This window comes from Lactuca serriola, chromosome 5, assembly GCF_051521515.1.
Source record: "Lactuca serriola cultivar US96UC23 chromosome 5, Lser_US96UC23_V15, whole genome shotgun sequence".
Taxonomy (NCBI): Eukaryota; Viridiplantae; Streptophyta; class Magnoliopsida; order Asterales; family Asteraceae; genus Lactuca; species Lactuca serriola.
In genome coordinates, this window is record NC_136412.1 from 225,998,337 (window position 1) to 226,004,677 (window position 6,341).

Genomic DNA, 6,341 nt, shown 5'->3' on the forward strand with positions numbered 1-6,341 from the left:
TAGCTCCGTATTCTTGTAGTGTTTCAGCTCCAACGACATCTTTGGTCCAGTGGTGGAACTAGCTAGAAGCAAGGAGTAGCACGTGTTACCTCTTAAAATGATCGTCAGAGTAGCACGTGGAGCTAGCTATAAATGTTAATTTTTTATTTTTGTTGTTGCTGCTACTGCGAGATTGTTGCACGAATGTTGGAGGTGCTAGTCCTTACATGTTGTCGGGGAAGATGAAGAATCAAACGGGAGTAGTTGATGGGGTGGTTAATTTCCCTATCAAAGCAATTTCTAGGGTTCGATTTAGGGGATTAGGGCTAGTTCTTCGCAACACAAACCCACCGATGCTATTGTTTGAAAGTATGATGAACCATTTTGGATTTGCTTCCACATAGTTTTACCTTCATTGGGGTTTGTTACTTGGTTTCACTGTCTCACTTATCTATTATGAAATTTGTTTTTCACTAATCTTTGTGAATCAAGTTGTGCCGATGAGTCTCTAATTACTTCAGTAATTAATATAAGTAAATCTTCAATTAATTTCTATAATAATTCCAAATTAAAGAATGTGGTGACAGATTTTAGTTCCATTTTCGTTTTCTCCAGGAATATTTGCATGGCTCTTTGTCATTCTGGCACTTGTATGCCATCACTACATTCTTTAATCTAAAGAAATGATTGCTCACAAAATGCATCAATCGGTGGCCCTTGCCGCCAGAAGCTCGCCACTCTCGCTATGACCACTCCCATCATATTCGCTGCTTGCCTCGCCAAATGTGGCTCGCCAGACTTCTAGCGATAGGAAAGAGTAAAAGAAATGGAAGAGAAAGGCTGTGATTGGCTTATTTCTTATTTTATTTTATTTTTTGAAACTAAAATAAAAAGAACATTTTAAATGATACAACTCCCTATCTTTTACAACATAGATGCTATCACACTTTTCTTCCTATGTGCCTTAAAAAAATCTTATATAAGTATGTTACCACTCCCCTTAGCCTTAGCCTTAGAAGACTCATTTTTCTCACATACCTCCCTTTCAATTAGGAAATAAAAGGAAAAAAAAAAAAACAAAAACAAAAGCTTGGCGTAAAAAAAGCTGTATAAAGCTAAAATCTTTACATAAACAAAGCTCATGAAGTGTACCATTATCTGTTTGTTGCCTTAAAATAATTCAAATTCAATTTTGATTGCCTATTTGGAGGAATCTTGTTTTTTTTCTAAGAAACCCAAAGGAAGGTGGTAGAATTGAATTAATTAGCAGTCTAGTTTTCTGTTTATGTTTGTTAGCTACGATTAATATTTCAGTTTTTATTTGGATTTTGATTACAACTGGTTTAATTTTGAATGGAATTGAAGTCTGGAACTCCTTTTCTTTACGTCTGGACTCTTGGTTAGCATTTACTCAACTTTTTGGAGATGCTGGTAAATATTGGCGTTTAAGATTTAAAAAAATCATAAATAATTTTAGATTTTTGGTGTTTCTGGAGCTTGGTTGAAAGGTTCATTTGAGAAGTAAATATTTGTATTTGTGCAAAATCCGATTAATTTCTATGTTTCTAGCAATATAATTTTAATTTTTATATCAATCTGATTTTCGGTGTCAACAGTCTTAATATCAATTTGTAGCTTGTGTAAAGTTTGCTGACATAGAAGCGATCGTCGTTCAGAGACACAAAGACACGTACTAGTGGTTGTTGGTCGAACACACATAAGTCATCTGGGGTTTCTAATGTGAACGCCGACAATGTTTTGTGTTATTTGTAATCTACGTTTTGTATTTCTCAAAGATGGAGATCGTAAATTGGATATTAGATTAGTTTATTTGTTTTTTTATAGAAATTTTGTTTTCTAAAATTTAGTAACCTAATTTTATTTGAATTGTTACTGATTTTGTTCAGCAATCGTATGGTTTTGTTAGATATTTATTTAATTGCATAGCTGCATGATTTATCAAATAAAACTGATTTGCTTGTTATTTGGAGTGAGTATCTAACAAATAACTTTTTACATTACATATATAAATACATATAATTACGTGGAGGGCAAGAAGCCATTACATTGAAAAAAATATATAGACAAATATCGTCTCATATACATTTTTGTAAATATTAGCCTCAAAATCCTTCTAGATTTCAAATAGGACTTTCCTTTTCGTGGTTGTTGTTGACATACTACGCATCCCTAACCATTCCCTATAAATACAAATCATAACACAACCATTTTTCAAAACACCATATATTGACCTTCAAAATCCTTCTAGATATTTTTCTTCCCAAGAATTTAAAGACAAAAAATGCAAGGTTTAAAGATCGATTTGTTGGTGATTATGGCGCTCATGCTTGCATCTGTGCAGTTTCAAGGCACGGCGGCTCAAACTACCCATGTGGTCGGCAACGCCTTGGGCTGGAATATTCCTCCCAACGGACCATCTGCTTACACCACCTGGGCATCAACTCAGACCTTCAGAGTCGGCGATGTTCTTCTCTTTAACTTCATCACCGGATTCCATAACGTTGCTGAAGTCTCGCAGGCGGCTTACGGCCCATGCACCACCGCCAACCCCATCTCCATCGTCACCACCGGCCCCGCTAGAGTCACCTTGAACGCACCTGGCAATCACTATTACATCTGCACAGTTGGAACTCATTGCCAAATTGGTCAGAAACTAACCATCAACATCTCTGCCACATCTGCCACCCCTCCACCAACACCAACACCAACACCCTACTCTCCCACACCGGTTTCTCCACCCACAGATAGCACCATTCTACAACCACCATCATCCAGTTTTGCTCCATCTTTCACCGCTGTCGTACCCTTCAGTTTCTTGGCGATTGCTTCAGCTTTCTTTTATTAGATCCAATGTTTAGTTGCCTAATTTGAGATGTGTATACGTAACTCGTTTTGGTTTGAATTTTCTCTTTTTGATTCTATTCATATTTCGTCTACTTATAGAGATTGATATTGCTTTATACTGTTTATATGAGTATCAATTTCCATTAGATTCCGCTTTTTTTTTTTAAAAAAAAAAAGATTGATATTGCTTTATGCCTTTGATATATATGAGTATTTCCATTACTATTAGTCCGTCATAATTGGATATGTGACATGATAAATTTTAGAAAAGGGGAGCTCTACTTTTTTTTCTTATTGAATTTAAAGATATGGTGATATATAACATACTAAACCAGTCATCTTTACGTAATTAAAGATCCTTCAGGAGTGATGTTGTAATTTTTAAGCAAATAAAGGGCTGATCACGTCTTTTGCTTAGGTAGAAATCGATCCTAATTAAACACCTCCAAAACAAATTGATAACTAAAAATCATCTGTTTTTCATGTCACTCAAATTTGGAAACTAAAACTTCTTTTTTGTTCCCATCATATAAATACAAACCTTTCTGAAATTAAGGGATCCATCAAACTAATTAATATGGCAGGTTTTCAGCTGAATCAAGCGGCGGTTATGATTGTCATGGTGGCATACATGCAGTTTCATACCACGGTGGCTAAGAATACCCATGTGGTCGGTGGTCCAGCAGGCTGGACTATTCCTGCGTCAGGATCCGATATCTACTCTAGTTGGGCTGCTACCAAGACCTTTAAAGTCGGAGATGATCTAGTCTTTAACTTCACCACCGGAAAACATACGGTTGCAGAAGTACCCCTGCAGGGATACGACCAATGCAACACCACCGACCGCACACACATTTACAAGACCGGCCCCGCCACCATCGCCTTGACAAAAGCTGGCACCCGCCATTACATATGCACTTTCCATTGCAAAATGGGCCAGAAGTTAAGTGTCAATGTGAAATAGGAATATATAATTAGGATTTATGTATAAAATAAAATGGTATAGGGTAAGTATCATAATTCTTAAAAGATGTGGCTCGTTAAATGAATGTATCGATCTTTATTCAATGAAAAAATTGTGTTATTTCAAACTAGATGCAATATATTTTTTTTTAAAGAAATTTTCGCAATAAAATCTTTTATTTTATGCATCAAACTATTGCACTATAGTAATTAATTTTCTAATTAAGAGACAAAATTATGATATATATTTAGTTAAGGTTCAAACGACTTTGTTGAACTACATGGCTACATATGTTATAGCTAGATATATCAAAAACACAATTTTTTCATTTACCGTAATATTTGATTCATTACGTTATGTATTTATAACATCCTTAAATTTCTATAATAGTTCTACTAAAATATCACAAGTTACCACTCTCTTGTCGACTGGAAATTACCATCGACTATAACGTTGATAGTTGCCATTTTCAATCAATTATGTCTTTCACATATGTCAATCTAGTGTCAATTGTCTGGGATCAAAGAGCAGTATTTATGCATTATTATGGACGAGAATAAGAAATTTAGGATATGTTTTTCAGAAATTAGTAGTCTTTCACTATATCTGGTCACTCTTAGCTACCAAGGTTTATCAGTATTGGTCCTATTGTGTTAATATTGAAGTTTGGTTTTCTTTTATACTACAGAAATCTATTATAGTTGATCTTATATTCGTCTGTTTGGCAAAAATCTTGGTTCTTATTCAACAACGTGATGTCATGACTTTAAAAGGACTTAAAGTCATGTGATTTTACTAAAATCCAAACACCTGAACCAACTTTTTTGCACCTAATTTTGTTTACATTTCAATAAACTACTTATGTTTAGCCAATTTCACAAAAAAAATGGCATTATCTTTTTGCAAAATGACAAAATTATGTTATGTTCAAAAGGTTTCAAAAGGGAGTACATGAGGAACCTTCAGGCTTACTTAGAAGAACAAATGAACTTTAGGTCCATTGTTTACAAGAAAAAATTTAGTTTAACAGTTATGATGATAATTATGGACTTATAATAATACCTGTAATTAAGCTATATCTCTCTCTTGAAATGTTAATTGTGCATTGAGCATAAATAAACTAGGATTGTTGTGATTTTTTTGTTTATTTGCTTTCCTATCATGGCAGGTACCAATTACCAAATGAGCATGTTTAAAGGTGGATCAATATTATCTATATGTGTCATGATGATGATGATGATGATGATGATGATGATGATGACAGACGGGTAAGGTAACTAAACTATATACTAGTGATATTAACTCCCTTGTTTCTGGCAAAGTCGTTGAAACCAATGAACAACTAAACATCTATTAAATTATTAGGTTGGCTGACATTTTACATCCAGACAATGGATTGGAGCAAAAAAGGCATGTTCATGGATTCGGGTATCATTCTAGAACCAAGCAGGAAGTATCGAGGAGGCAACGATTGTACACTATGATGGAGTAATGAAACCATGGTTAGTATTGGCTTTAAAAAATATAAAATCTATTAGATGAAACATTTCAAATACGATCACCCATATTTGCAACCGTGCAACATAGAATAGCTTCATATATTTCATGTTGTAATTCACTTTTGATTCACATATGAATTACATGTGATTCACAAGTAAATCATATGTAATTCACATATGAATTACATGTGATTCACATGTAATTCACATATGAATCACATGTAAATCACATATAAATCACATGTAATTCATATATGAATTACATGTAATTCACATTCACATGTAAATCACATATAAATTACATGTGATTCACATGTAAATCACATATGAATTACATGTGATTCACATGTAAATCACATATGAATTACATGTGATTCACATGTAAATCACATATGAATTACATGTGATTCACATGTAAATCACATATGTATTTTTGTAAGTGTTTTACATCAATTAATTTCATTTTAATTTTCTTGTAGATTTGGAAGAAATTGTGGTGAATATTGAAGAGATGAAAAATGATAAATTGAAGAAAATATGAAAATATTGACACGAAGACATGAAATGCTTTGAAATTTGTAGCATTTTTTGTTTTTTATATTTTATTTGTATCGAATAAGATATTTATTCTATTGTGTTTATAGATTAGCAAATAAAAATGTGTATTTTGTATGATATATACTTACGAATATTATAGTATAACAAATATGTATATATTCTTATATGCTCCTAAAAGGTTGATTTTTTTGTTAAAAAAGTTATAGTTTTTTTTTTAAAAAAATATTCTAGTTTTTTTTTTTAATTTACTAAGTTTATAAAATTTACTGTTTTTTAAAAAAAATGCAGTTTTTGAAAAAAAAATGTTTTTTTTCAACTTTTTTAAAAAAAATATTTTTCTTAAAAAATTTAAAAAAAAATCTGCAAATAAAAAAAACGAAAATTTTCATTTTTATAAAAAAATTCCAAAAATTTGATTTATAATGTTAATTTGAGAGTTTTTTATTAATACTTCTAATAATACAAAAAGTTATATG

The 6,341-nt window shown here is 32.3% G+C and overlaps 2 pseudogenes; both read left to right on the forward strand.

Moving 5' to 3' along the window:
- The first annotated feature begins 2,133 nt into the window (after positions 1–2,133).
- LOC145051470 (umecyanin pseudogene) lies at positions 2,134–2,925 on the forward strand (annotated as a pseudogene).
- A 496-nt stretch (positions 2,926–3,421) lies between these two features.
- Positions 3,422–4,598, forward strand: LOC145050228 (basic blue protein pseudogene; annotated as a pseudogene).
- Positions 4,599–6,341: the final 1,743 nt, after the last annotated feature.